This window comes from Oryctolagus cuniculus, chromosome 1 (assembly GCF_964237555.1).
Source record: "Oryctolagus cuniculus chromosome 1, mOryCun1.1, whole genome shotgun sequence".
Taxonomy (NCBI): domain Eukaryota; kingdom Metazoa; phylum Chordata; class Mammalia; order Lagomorpha; family Leporidae; genus Oryctolagus; species Oryctolagus cuniculus.
The window spans coordinates 179058195-179072974 of record NC_091432.1 but is presented as its reverse complement, the minus strand read 5'-3'; the positions used below and the strand labels follow the sequence as shown (position 1 = coordinate 179072974).

At 48.8% G+C, this 14780-nt stretch overlaps 1 long non-coding RNA gene across 1 annotated transcript in view; it reads right to left on the bottom strand.

Moving 5' to 3' along the window:
• Window positions 1-3453: 3453 nt before the first annotated feature.
• LOC103347707 (uncharacterized) overlaps window positions 3454-14780 on the bottom strand; it is a 241277-nt gene continuing 229950 nt past the window's right edge. The window contains exon 3 of the long non-coding RNA XR_011385203.1: window positions 3454-4533. This is a non-coding gene — a long non-coding RNA (uncharacterized lncRNA). The remainder of the gene's footprint in view (window positions 4534-14780) is intronic.

Here is a 14780-nt window from a genome sequence, read left to right as displayed (position 1 = left end):
TTCTATCTGCAGGTTCACTCCCCACTTGGCTGCATTGACCAGGGCTGTTGAGCCAGGCCGAAGCCAGGAGCCAGGAGCTTCCTCCAGATCTCCCACATAGCTAAAGAGGCCCAAGTACTGGGCCAAATTCCACTTTTTCCCAGGTGCATTAGCAGGGAGCTTGCTCAGAAGTGCAGCAGTTCAGACTCTAACCGGTGCTCATATGAAATGCTGCACTGCAGGCCAACGGCTTAACCCACTGGGCCCCAGGGCCTGCCCTGATCGCTTCATTTTTCATACTTGCTGAAATTTTTCCCAAAATGTTTTATTCTGTCTTTTAAAATGAGTTACACAGGTTGTTACAGGACAAATTTTCTTCTAGGGGAATACTATACAATGGCGACCTAGCAACCAGATTCTTAATGCATGACACGGAGTTTAAGATTAGAAGGTATCAAATATGCACAGTCATGAGCAAAAAGGTAACTGCTATATAGGTTTGTGGACTGAGTCACTGCAATGCTTGGGGTGTGGTTTCAGGATAGATGGTCCGTAGCTCTTCTTTCTGGCAGTAATTGAGCAGCAGGGCCTGTTGTCTATTAAGGCCACACCTAGTCCATGAAAGTAAAAGCATGTCAACTGCGTGTAAAAGAATGTTTCTCTTTGTATTCTCTATGGAGGGAGCTGGAGGGGCCAGGCTGGGAATGCACCCTGTTCATCCAAATGTGGTAGGCTATCACTGATGTTTCAAAGGGAAAAAAGCATGTTCAAATTCATCTATGTTTCACATCACAGGAAATTGTGATTTATGCTAGATGCTGCATTTACTCATCAGGGTACCATGGCAGTAGCCCAATGCCAGGCACATAGTAAGTGAGCAATGATTTTTGATTGTGGTGCAGTAGGTTAAGCTACTGCCTGCAATACTGGCATCCCATACAGGCACTGGTTTCTGGTACCAGCTGCTCTACTTCCTATCCAGTTCCCTGCTAAAGTGCCTGGGAAAGCAGCAGAAGATGGAGTAAGTGCTTGGGCCCCTGGCACACATGGGGGAGACATGGATGAAGTCCCAGGCTCCCGGCTCCTGGCTTTGGCCTGGCCCAGCCCCATCCATTTTGGCCATTTGGGGAGTGAAACTGTGGATGGAAGACTTCTCTCTCTCTCTCCCATTCTGTCTCTCCATCTCTCTATAACTCTGCCTTTCGAATAAATAAATAAATAAGTAAACAAATAAATAAATCTTTTTTTAAAAAAAAGAACTGGAACTGGGCAGAGCATTTTGCTCTCCAGGCTGCATCCCGGTTGCTGCGGTGTAGACAGGCCCACTCTTCACTCTCTGCTTGTTCTTGTTTGTGACCATTCCTTTAATTGCATGGGAACAAAGTGGTCATTTAGCAACTGATGGGGTGGGGAGAAAGGGAGATGTTGCAGAGAATGGCAGAAGCAACTATTTTGGGTCAGGTCTGTTGCACAGGGTTTGAACTCATGACTACAGGCTGGGAGCCAGAGCATGAGGGAACTATTTTCCAGGGAATGTGAGATTCTGGGCATGGATCTGCTGCTTTGAGGCCCAGGTGACATCATGGCTTGGGAGGCCTCTCTCCTCGTCTCCTCTCTATGGACCCATAGCCCTGCGGGGCACAGTGCAGAGGGAGACAGTGCTCCAGAGACATTCACTGTCCCAGGGCAGCAGGGCCTTCAGGCGAGTCTAAGAGAGCCAGGCAGAGAGGAGGAAAAGTGGTTGCTTGGAGCCCACTGGAGCTGCCTCACAAACTGTAGGCTCAAGCAGGCCCCTTTTCGGACTCCCAGAATTAAAAGGCGCTCTACTTTGAAGTTCCCTACTTTAGCACATTGAGTTAAAAATCATAGTGTTGTGTGTGTTGGGTGGCAGAGGTGGGGGTGGAGGTCACCAGCTGCTGAGTCCTGGGGACCAAGCAACCAAGGCCCCAACAGACATGCATTTCAGTGATAAACAGATGAGGAGAGGGCAAGAAACTCCGTACCAAGAAACCGTCCACAAATCTAAACAGGCTGATCTGCAAGTTGGCGTGAGGGATGGTTTTATGTCAAATAAAAAAACCAGGTTTGGGCTGTAGAATAAGTGTGCACACACTCTTCCACAGTGCTCGCTAACTGTAAGGCATAATTCCTAGCTCTTGGCAGGTTTTGATTCACTGCATTTGTCTCAACAGTCCAATGAAGTAGGCAATCTTATTATGTCTACTCTACAAACGGGGAAACTGAGGCACTTAGGAGCTAAGTAACTAGGCAAAAATCACACAGCAAGTGTATGGCAGAGCTGAGATTCAAACCCAAGAAGCTTGGCTCCAGAATCTCAGCTCTTTAAGAGATTTATTTTATTGACTTGAAAGGCAGAACGATGAAGAGAGACAGAGCAAAAGATCGCCCTCCTACTACTTCACTCCTCAAATGGCCACAACAGATGGGGCTGGGCACAGCCTGACCCAGGAGCCAGAAACTCCATTCAGTGACCAACGTGGGTGGCAGAGCAGCTGTACCTTGAACACGTGTTCCAATATGGGATGGCAGCATTACAGGTGGCAAGTAACCCGCTATTCCACAAAGGCGGCCCCTAGAATCTGAGCTCCTAACCAGTGACAGACATCAGCTTTATTGAGATACAATGTGCATGTCACTAAATTCACCCTTGTAAAGTATACAGTTCAGTGCTTCCTAGTATATTCAGAGTTGTACAATTAACATCTCTATCTAATTTTAGAATATTTTAAATCACCCCCTGAAAAAACTCCATACCCATAGCATTATTCTCCATTACCCCCTCTGCCCAGTCTTGGTAACCACTAATGTATTGCTTTCTCTATGGATTGCCTTCTTTTTCGTGTAAATGGAATCACACAGTTTGCATTCTCTAGGGTTGTCTTCTTTTCCTTAGCATGATGTTTTCAAGGTTTATCCATGTTTCAGCATGTATTGTTTTGTTAATCCTTTTATGATATCAAATGTGTGGATATACCTCATTTTGCTTATCCATTCCCTAGCTAATAGATATTTGGGTTGTGTCCACTTTGTGACTCTTATGTGTAATACTACCATGAACAGGCATGCTACATGATGAACAAAAGTTTATTTAAAAAATCTAGCATATGGGGCTGACGTTGTGGTATAGCTGGTAAAGCTTCTACCTGCAGTGCCAGTATCCCATATGGGTGCTGGTTTGAGTCCCAGCTGCTCCACTTCCAATCCAGCTCTCTGCTATGGCCTGGGAAAGCAGTGGAAGATGGCCCAAGTCCTTGGGCCCTTACATCCATGTGAGAGACCCGGAAGAAGCTCCTGGCTCCTGGTTTGGATTGGCACAGCATCAGCCATCGCAGCCATCTTGGAAGTAGACCAGCAGATGGAAGACCCCCTCCTCTCTCTGCCACTTTTTAACTCTGCCTTTCAAATCAATCAATCAATCAATCAATATATATATATATATTTAAAAACCTAGCATGTATTTCACGTGCAGTAACAAGTAAGCCAAGAGATTATTTTCTGAAACACTCAAAGAATGACCTTCTAAAAGCAGACAAGCACTCTACTGCCATCTATGTTTGTGGAGCAAATGGAGTTTGCAGCAGTCATGCCTGATAATGTCTGTAAAAGTGCTTTCTGGGGTGGGCATTGTGGCACGGCAGATTAAGCAGCTGCCACTGAGGATGCCCACATCCCATATCAGACCTCCAGTTCAGGTCCTGACTACTGCACACTTCTCATTCAGCTCCCTGCTAATGTGCCTGGGAGCAGCAGGTGACGGCTCAACCACTGGATTCCCTGCCACCCACATGGGAGACCTGAATGGAGTTCCCATCTTTCAGCTTCAGCCTGGCCTAACCTTGGCCACTTCGGGGAGGGGACCAGTGAGTGGAAGGTTCTCATTCTCTCTCTCTCACTCTCCCCCTCTCTTTCTCTCTGCCTGCCTTTGAAATATATATATATACACACACACACACACACACACACACACATATATATAGTTTTAAAAATTGCTGTCTAAAACCTGAACAAATGGCCCAAATATTATTCATGAATGTTATGAGCTTGTCCAACGACTTGAATGATCTAATCAAATTCTTGAGAACAGTTAGCTGTTTAAACTGCTACTTATTTTTAGGGGGTACACGCTGTATTATTTGGGAGGCAGGAAAAGGGCCTGCTTGCAAATGCACAGCCAGTCACAGTGTCTCTCCGAGTCTTTGTGGGTCTCAGAGCTACTGGCTTCTCAGCTACTATTTTACTTTACGTATTTGTCATTCACTTTTTGACAAACCCTTGAACATTCTCAAGTAAAGAGAAGACACTTTCCATTATATTTCACAGGTAGAAAGGGGAAGTTTTTCCATCTAATCCAGTTAGGAGTGCATTTGGCTGCAAGTTACAGAAAACCTAACTGCAACATATGCAAAATTGTTTTTTTCTCACGTACTGAAACTCTGAAGGCTTACTTGGTGACGCAGTAATATCAGCACTGATGTGTTTGTCTTGACCTCTCTCGTACTCGTGGGAGGATTGTCCCAACATGAGGCATCACGTCTGTGCTCAAGACAGAAAGGGGGGTTTCGTGAGAGTGGCTGCAGAAAGACTGAAGTCCTTCTAGAAATCCCTGTCAGACTTACTTGTCCATCTAAATGGACAGACAGACCACAAAGGAGGCAGGGAAAAGTCCCATGTAGCTTGTCCAGCTGGCACAGTAGAGAGAGGTGAAAGAAAAGGGGTTGAAAATACATGTCAAGTTATCCCCAAAAAAGGTGTTTGCCACCCCCTCCCTAGGAGAGAAGTCAGGCAGTGCAGGCTGGTGGGGGCAGGGCAGCAGCCATGCAGGAAGAGGGAGCACACCTGGCTCCATCCTTTTCTGGTTGCTGTGACCATTGCGAGTCCCCTTTGCCTTTTCTGCCTTCTAAGCCTTGCGATCTCCTTGGAACCACTCATCTCCCACCCCCAAACACTGGCTTGTCTGCCTCGTGCTTGAAAGCGTGTCTGGATGTTTTCATGATGTGACCATACTGCTGTGACAAGATGTGATCTCCAGACACTGGGACCAGAACTAATCTGGCTGGGCTGGCCTGCCCAGCCCACAAGTTTGTCCAGGGCTGCGGGACCCAGCTCAGAGTGTCAAAACCTTCTGCATAGGGGCTTTCTGAGGCTCTACGGCCTCATTAGGACAGAGATGCTCATGGCCAGCATGCAGGACTCTCAATTCCCTCCTATCTCTCTTCCCCTGCTACCCACACTCTGAGTCCTGGGCATGGAGATGGCTCTCAATAAATAATTGATGGATAAACTCACATTCCTGGTGACTGGTCAAACTTGTGTCACTTATTGTGTGGCATGCCAAGAAAGCCACTCACTCGCCTGTCCAGTAATCACTTTAGTGATTTAATCTGTGAGCCAATTACTTCAATACAGTTTCTAGAAATAGAGTCCTCTATCCCTTTGAAGTGGGCTAATGTCAACTAATATTTTATCTGTGTTCATTCACCTGAAAGGCGATTTAGTGGGGGCTTCCACAGTGACAGGCGTGGTGCTAGGCACAGAGGGACACAGGCACAAACGCAGAGGGCAGTGGGCTAGACAGGCACGTCAGCAATGTGACGGGGCCCCGTGGAGGGCTGCACTGAAGCGTTGTGGGCTCACGGAGGGAGGGTGACTCACTGTCTGGAGGAGCTGTGGGCTTGTGTAATTGGGTTGGCCGCTGCAGACTCTTTCCTTAGACATTCCAAGCTGACTGCTGGCCTGGTTCCATGGAAGGGTCGGGGGCATCACTCCGTCTGACTTATTCACTAGATGGGTTCACTAGTGAGAGCGTGCTACTCCCCGGAGACCAGTTCCACATATGCTCTAAGCAGGGTTTTCTTTTCTTTTCTTTTCTTTTCTTTTCTTTTCTTTTCTTTTCTTTTCTTTTCTTTTCTTTTCCTTTCTTTTTTCTTTCTTTCTTTTTTTCTTTTTGACAGGCAGAGTGGGCAGTGAGAGAGAGAGACAGGGAGAAAGGTCTTCCTTTACCGTTGGTTCACCCCACAGTGGCCGCTGCAGCTGGCGCGCTGCGGCCAGCACACCGCGCTTATCCAAAGCCAGGAGCCAGGTGCTTCTCCTGATCTCCCATGGGGTGCAGGGCCCAAGCACTTGGGCCATCCTCCACTGTACTCCCTGGCCACAGCAGAGAACTGGCCTGGAAGAGGGGCAACTGGGACAGAATCTGGCGCCCTGACAAGGACTAGAACCCGGTGTGCCGGCACCGCAGGTGAAGGATTAGCCTAGTGAGCCACGGCACTGGCCTCTTTTTTTTTTTTTTTTTTTTTTTTTTTTTTTTTTTTTTTTTTTTTTTTTTTACAAGAAACAGGATAAAGAAGAACATTATGAAGAGTGAGGATGAGGTTCAGGAAGCTGGAAGGCCAAGTCCCTTCTCTGAGGGACATTGGCAGATCTCATCTACATTCCCCAAGACCAGCGTGTGCACCTTTGATGGAGTGGGGCAGGTGTGTGAGGTGTGACAGGTGGATTGGAAAGGGTTGTCCTCACAGGACCCCTAGCTAGGCAAGACAATCAGGGTGATGAAAGTGACTTTGTTCACAAAAATGGTCAATTTAGGAGAAAAACCAACCTAATTTTGGAGGCCTCTTGCTCCTTCCCTCAGAGGCAAACAGCTCGGGGGAGTCTTACAGGGAGGGGAGGCAGAATGTATATTTTTTTCAACCTGGAGGACCACTTACGTGACTACGGCAGCAGCCCTGGGAAAACGACACTCCTCTGGCATCCCCAGAGGATTAACATCAGGCCATGGTTGAGACTTAGCAGCCAAAGGCAGTTCTGTGATATTTTATTGTGAAATCTCATCGGAGGCCATAGCACAAAGCTGGGGGAGGACGGGGAGTGTGGAGCAGGTGACCTTGGAAACTGCAGGGTGGGCATGGTCAAAGTCAGAATCAATCACCGAGGGTTACTTCCACACTGGCGATCATTACAGTCTGTTTGCAAAATAAAATTAGTATTTCTTGCTCTCCTTTAGTGTTTAGTATTCACTAACACAACAGAGTTGCTCAATCTGGAAGCTGGTAAGCAAGTATCTAACCATCGGTAATTTTTTACCCAGGAATCTCCTGGTGTATTTCACAGGCTCCCTGGTTCATATTAGCCTGTGCCTGCCCATTCATCTTGGCCATCCGAGATTCCACTCACTCTGATGTTACAGATCCAGAAGTTGAGGGAGAAAAAAAAATTGAGCATCCTCATAGAGCATTAATCGTGCAACAGGATCAGAGTTCCAAGTGCCCTGGCCTCTAGCTGTTGGCCCTGAAAGTGAAACAGGGCTCCTTTTCCTTCTCTTGGGGACAACTGCTATCACTTTGGCTCAGACTGCACTTCATGGGGCTGATAAAAAACACGGCCATTCGCTGAGAAAGCAGTGAAAGGCCTACTCCTTGGCCCTCTGGTCAAGGTTCTTGAATGCAGTTTGGTGTAATCCAGACCCTACTGCTTCATCTCAGCGGCGGAGACGGCTCTTGCACGAGTAATGAAAAACAGGAGAAAATACAGCCAAAAGCTGAACCCATGGCTACCAGGAACCCCCTGTTTCTTTGATTAAATGGATTCTTCTTTAAAATGCTATTGGGTTTACCAGTCAATTTAATTAAAAGAGCTGAACATGCTGGTAAAACTTTTTTTTTTTTCCTAAAGATTTATTTATTTGAAAGGTAGAGTGACAGAAGAGGGGAGGAGCAAAAGCGAGAGCGAGAGAGAGAGCGGAGAGATCGTCTAGCCACTGTTTCACTCTACAAATGCTTGCAACAGCCTGGGCTTGGCCAGGGTGAAGCCAGGAGCCAGGAACTCCATCTGGGTCTCCCATGTGAGAGGTAGGGACTCAACTACTTGGGCCACCATCAGCTGTCTTCTCCCAGGGGCATTAGCAGGGAGCTGGATCAGGAAACCCAGAGTAGCCGGAACTCCAACCAATTGTGTCAACACCTCCTTCTTCGTATCTGGCTCACACTCCATATAAGGCGCAGAGCTAAGCTGGAAGTCAAGAGAGGAAGGAGAGACTCTTTCCTATGGCACCTGCCTGTCCTGCAAAATGACTCTTAGGTACCTCAAAGCTTCCAAACAGTGGGAGCCAGTACAGAGCGAAGAGCTGAATTTAGGGATTGTGAGACAAAGCTGACAGGCTGGCCTGATTCCTGTTGAACTGTTCATATCCAAAATGTGCATCACAGAGAAATCAGAGCCAATGATAGCCACTTCTGATGAGCATCAAGAAATTAAGCAGAAACTTAAAAACAAGGAGTCATAGGTTAAGCTAGAGAAGCTATGATCCTGACTCAAGGAGTTTACTGTCTAGCAAATACTACTTAATACTAGATATTAAGGGCTGGCGCCACGGCTCACTAGGCTAATCCTCTGCCTTGTGGTGCCGGCACACCAGGTTCTAGTCCCGGTCGGGGCGTCAGATTCTGTCCCGGTTGCCCCTCTTCCAGGCCAGCTCTCTGCTGTGGCCCGGGAGTGCAGTGGAGGATGGCCCAAGTGCTTGGGCCCTGCACCCCATGGGAGACCAGGAGAAGTACCTGGCTCCTGCCATCAGATCAGCGCGGTGCGCCGGCCGTGGCGGCCATTGGAGGGTGAACCAACGGCAAAGGAAGACCTTTCTCTCTGTCTCTCTCTCTCTCACTGTCCACTCTGCCTGTCACCAAAAAAACCAAACAAACAAACAAACAAACAAACAAAAACTAGATATTAAGAAGCTTTTTTGGCCGGCGCCACGGCTCAATTGGCTAATCCTCCTCCTGTGGTGCTGGTACCCCAGGTTCTAGTCCCGGTTGGGGCGCCGGATTCTGTCCCGGTTGTCCCTCTTCCAGGCCAGCTCTCTGCTGTGGCCAGGGAGTGCAGTGGAGGATGGCCCAAGTGCTTGGGCCCTGCACCCCATGGGAGACCAGGAGAAGTACCTGGCTCCTGCCATCGGATCAGCACGGTGCGCTGGCCGCAGCACGCCGGCCGTGGCGGCCATTGGAGGGTGAACCAACAGCAAAGGAAGGCCTTTCTCTCTGTCTCTCTCTCACTGCCCACTCAGCCTGTCACACACACACACACACAAATACTAGATATTAAGAAGCTTTTTTGGCTGGCGCCACAGCTCAATTGGCTAATCCTCCTCCTGCGGTGCTGGTACCCAGGTTCTAGTCCCGGTTGGGGCGCCGGATTCTGTCCCGGTTGCCCCTCTTCCAGTCCAGCTCTCTACTGTGGCCCAGGAGGGCAGTGGAGGATGGTCCAAGTGCTTGGGCCCTGCACCCACATGGGAGACCAGGAGGAAGCACCTGGCTCCTGGCTTCGGATCAGTGCAGTGTGCCAGCCGTAGTGGCCATTTTGGGGGTGAATCAATGGAAGGAAGACCTTTCTCTGTCTCTATGTCTAACTCTGCCTGTCAAAAAAAAAGCTTTTTTAAATTTTATTTGAAAAGTGGAAAGAAGAGACAGACAGACATACACACACACATTCCCTAAATGCCCACAACAGCCAGAAACCCATCATGATCTCCAACATGGGTGACAGGGACCTGAGACATGAGCCAGCAACCTCAGCCTCCCAGGGTGCCTATGAGCAGGAAACTGGGTCAGAAACAGAGGAGCCTGGACTCAAAGCAGGCACTCCAGTATAGGACGTGAACTAGCGGTGTCTTAGTCATTGCACCAATGCCCACGGCGTACAGGTAATATTGATGAAGTTCACACTTGGTTCCAAACCATAATACACATTATTTCACTGCGTCCTCTCCACAAGCCCAGGACGTAGACACTCCTATGAAGACTTATCTTTTTACAGGAGGGAACATGAGGCTCAGAGAGACTTGGTCACTTTCCCCAAGGTTGCAGAAATTGTGCAGGATGCGGGCAGGAACTGAACTGCAGTCTGCCCAGCTCCAGGGACCACATCCCTAACTGTTTTTCCATGGTGGGGGGGGGGGCAATACTCCTTACACACCTGTAATGAATAAGGCGCTTCCAACACGTGGTACGAATGCAGGAGCTGTTTGAGATTGCCTCAAAGTGACTTACTTGGCTTTTGTCTTGGGCTGCATCGTGACAAATAGAAAATTTCATGAGCCAAGGTGCAGGAGACAAGGATCCTGAATTAAGACATGTTTGTGCAGAGAATAGCGCGGGGAAGAATGATTTCTGAAGCTCCTTGGAAAAAGGGAAAGAGGGCTTCAATATGACAAGTCATATGAGCACCCGAGGCTTGGAGATTAGGGGTTGGGAAGGAGAAAGAAGACGGCCTCAGGCAAAGACAAGAAAACTCGATTTTAGTTTGACATGGTAGCAACTTGCTTTAAAAGAGAAAGGAGGAGCTGGGAGAGATGTGGTAGTGAATGGGGGAAGACAGTGTGTTCAGGGGTGTGTGTGTGTGTGTGTGTGTGTGTTTAAAGTCATTCCCTCGAGTCTGCTACAGTTAAAAGTGAAGGAACAGAGGAGGTCATCTAGAGACAAAGTGCGGAGGGAGAATTGAAGGGAGCTCGGAGAACAGAAGGTAAAAGATCACAGGAGAGGGAGGAAGAAAGCCAGAGGTAGCACAAAGCCCTGGGGAAGAAAGTGTGGCAGTGGAGGCGGCAGTTTAATCAGCTTCACCCAAGGCAGCCGCAGTTAAATAAAGGATGCAGGGCGGAGGAGGGGGCGTTGGGAAAGGCCAGGGCCAGCAGTGGCTTCAGCAACAGCCATACGGGAGCAAAGGGACAACAGTGGGAAGACAGTCGGAGAAGTCCGCCTTGCAGGGATGGGGAGACAGAGCCCAGCGAGGTGAAGGACTGGAACTTGCTGGCAGGAAGGCGACAGTGCAGCCCCACTGGACCACAGCGGTCAAAGGAAAGTTTGGGGCCATCGGCCAGTGGATATTTACATGCCCCTCCAACAACTCAAGTTCACTGTGCCTATCAGCTAGGGACACATCTGCACTGGGCTGTTCAGCTTTGGTCCCCCTGGCCAGCTCAGTACTAACTGCAGAGACCTCATGTAGCCATTAAGTGGCCAAAAACACCAGGCCTGTTCTGCCACCATCCATTTCGGAGTTGGCCTTCTGACGGAGGAGGTGTCTGATGGAGACATGCAGATGAAACACAAGTGCTGCGGGGAGTAGCTTGCTCGGTATAGCACTCATTGTTTTCCCAGGTGGGGAAAGCCCAGGGAAGGGCATTCTGGAGCCCAGTGGAATCAAGGGGGAGCTGCAGGTTCTTTCTCTGAATTCTCTATCAATGATCTATCTATCTTCTCTCTCTGTGTCTCCCTCTCTCCCCATGCCCCATCTCTCCATCCATCCATTCATCTTGGCCGACCCAAGAAACTTGGTGAACTGAGAAGTACCTCTCCCTACTTCTAAATTATGCAAGTTTGAGCTTATGAAGCGCAAAGAAAGTTGATTTTATATCTGCTTTTAGTGCCACATCCAGACTGTAAAAGCTGCTGCTCAAAAACCTTTAGGTAAATATTTGAAATATTCTAAAACTGACATTCTGAATGATATTCTGATGCCACTTCAATAATGTTTTATAAAATTCAGAGGAAAAATAGAATTAAGTAAATGTGAACTTTCCCTGTGCCGAGCCAGTTAAAGGCCGTACTATTTGCATATTCTAATGTGGGATCACTGTAGCTCAAGGTAAGAAGCTTCCAAAGAAACTGTCCCCAGCAAGGCCAAAGAGCTTGCGCCGGTGACCTTCAGCCTTTCATCCACACAAGACGAAAATCACAGTCTCTTCTTTTCAAAGTGGCTTCGTGTAGCCACCCAACACAAGCCCGGCTTTCCAGAGCTGTCCTTGGAAGCACAATTAGAAGGTTTAAAAACGCGAAACACAAGCTCCATCCTATTTACACATTTAAAGTAAAGGTCATTCTCAGAAACTGGGCTTCCCACATTTCTCCCCCTGAAATCCCTTAAGATATGCAATACCAACATAAAGGGAATCACAAATCCAGTTTTCAGAAAATGGCATTAAATATAGATTTAAACTTTGACCTTTAGTCCCAAGTGAGAGGACAAAAAATTCTCTTTACAGTGAAGGGCATGTTGCTACTAAGCTTCAATGAGTAGGAGAGAACCTGCCTGGTGGTAGCCAGGATTAAGAAGCGCCAATCGATTTACCTCCAATGCAGGTGTGCTGCAAATCCGCTGGGCCCAGATGGAGCGTGTGATTGGGCCAAGCTCATCTATATTCTAGAGTTTGTCGAAGTAGCTTCTGGGAAACAGGGGTCTTCGTGGCTTGGGGAATTGACGTTTCCACGGCAATATTTGAAATGCATTTGGAGTGAGCAGGAATGAGAGATGGAATACACAGGATCTCCCACTCCACGTTAGGGTCGTGAGCCGAAGTGGGAGACCAAGGGGTAGCAGAGTGACGGATCGAGCAGACAGGGAAATCAAGCAGACCCAGAGCTTTCATATTTTTACATTCCTGATTACCCTGATTGCGCCACAGGTGCTGACCCACCCTGCAGCTCACCTCCCTGCTATCATTGACAAGTTGTTACAGGGGCCCGGGTGGGGAAGCGTAGTTGATGGACAATGGGAGCTGACTGGAGAAAGGGACTCTGGGTTATGTGCAGACCCAGAAGCAGAAGGAGAAGTTTCCCCTGGCTGTGGGCTTTGCTAGAACAATAGAGAGACAATGAGATAAACAGGAGGGAGCACTGGACTGGGAGTCAGTTTGTTTTGCTCTTTACCAGCTGGGTGAGTTCAAGGTGACTAGGTAGCACAGTGACTTACTTGTTTTGCTCTGTTGCTGAACAGTGACCAGCCTGATTTTGCTGATCTTATAGCTACGGGGGCCCACTCAGTGGCTGACACATACAGAGTGCTTGGGAGCTATTTGCCAGTTGCGTAAATGAGGGAAAGAAGACAATTATTTGTTGGGAGGGGCTCCAGCGCTCATCTAGCCCAGCCCCTTCTCTTTAAAGATCAAGCAACTTAAAACCTGGAGAAGTGAAACATGGAGGTCCCACGTCTAGTCAGTTGCAGAAATAAAAAGCACTAGGGATAATCATGACGACAATGATGGAGCCAGTGAACGTAATCGAGTGCTCTCAATTTACCAGGATTTGTGCTATGGCGGTTATGTTGATCAGCTCTTAGCTCTATACTCAGTCTTCTATTCTCTCCTTGGTATCTGGGATTTGGAAACTACAGTTCTCAGACCTTCTTGTTCTCAGACCTTCTTGCCACTTTGGGCTTGACTCTGTCAGTGGTAAGCACTCCCAGAATAGTGGGAAATGGGAGCAAGGGCGAAGTCCGGATTTCAGGGCTGTAATTCACTTTTTGGTGCAGGTGACAACAGCAGCAGTAGCAGCAGGTGACCGCAGGGGCATGGCAGTACCCAGGGTTCCTTGGGCTTCTGGGCTCCTGTGCCATTGGCAAGGACCCGAGCTCTTGTTTCTTTTTCACGGCAGCCATAACAGTCATGGGGGCAGTAGCGGCGCCAGAGCAACTCCTGGGGCAGAGCTTGTGAGATCCAGGCAACTCCAGTTCCCCTTGGGCTCCTCCTGCCCGAGGGCATGGGTCTTCCTGCAGCAACTACAGGAACTCCAGGTACCAGCTCCTTCCTCATGAGTCCCAACCGCTCTTCCATAGTGGTTGAGCCATGACCGGGTGTGTAGCCTCCCTCATGGAATCCCCCAGAGGGCCTTCTGCCCCTGGCTGGCATGACACTTTCTGTGACTCCATTGTCATCTCATAGAAACCTGTGGGATGTGAGCTATTAAATCTATGCTATTTATATGCATACTTATAGCTTAGGCTAAGCTATTTATATTTTTAGGTTTTATTTTTTTTTTATAGGCAGAGTGGACAATGAGAGAGAGAGAGACAGAGAGAAAGGTCTTCCTTTGCCGTTGGTTCACCATCCAATGGCCGCCGAGGCTGAAGCGCTGCAGCCGGCGCACCGCGCTGATCCGATGGCAGGAGCCAGGTACTTCTCCTGGTCTCCCATGGGGTGCAGGGCCCAAGCACTTGGGCCATCCTCCACTGCACTCCTGGGCCACAGCAGAGAGCTGGCCTGGAAGAGGGGCAACCGGGACAGAATCTGGCGCCCCGACCCAACCGGGACTAGAACCCGGTGTGCCGGTGCCGCAAGGCGGAGGATTAGCCTAGTGAGCCACAGCGCCGGCCAAGGTTTTATTTCTTTAAAAAAAAAAAAATCTGAAAAGCAGAAAGAGAGGGAGACAGAGAGATGTTCCATCTACTATTTCACTTGCCAAAGGCCCGCAACAGCCAGGGCTGGACCAGGAGCCAGAACTCAATGGGGATCCCCCTAACGGGTGGCAGGGACTCAAGTACTTGGGCCATCACCTGCTGCCTCTCAGGATGTGCATTAGCAGGAAATTGGAAGCAGAAGCAAAGCCAGGGGGCAGGCACTGTGGTGCAGAAGGCTAAGTCTCTGCCTGTGGGCTGGCATCCTTTATGGGTGCCGGTTCAGGTCCCAGCTGCTCCTCTTCCTATCCAGCTCTCTGCTGTGGCCTGGGAAAGCAGTAGAAGATGGCCCAAGTGCTTGGGCCCCTGCACTCGCATGGGAGACCTGGAAGAAGCTCCTGGCTCCTAGCTTCAGATTGGCCAGGTCTGGCAGTTGTGGCCATCTGGGGAGTGAACCAGCAGATGGAAGACCTCTCTCTCTCTCTCTCTCTCTCTCTCTCTCTCTGTAACTCTGCCTCTAAAATAAATGAATAAAATCTTAAAAAAAAAAAAAAGAAGTAAAGCCAGGACTTGAACCAAGCACTCCCATATGGGATGCAGATGTCCTAAGCAGTGTCTAAATTGCT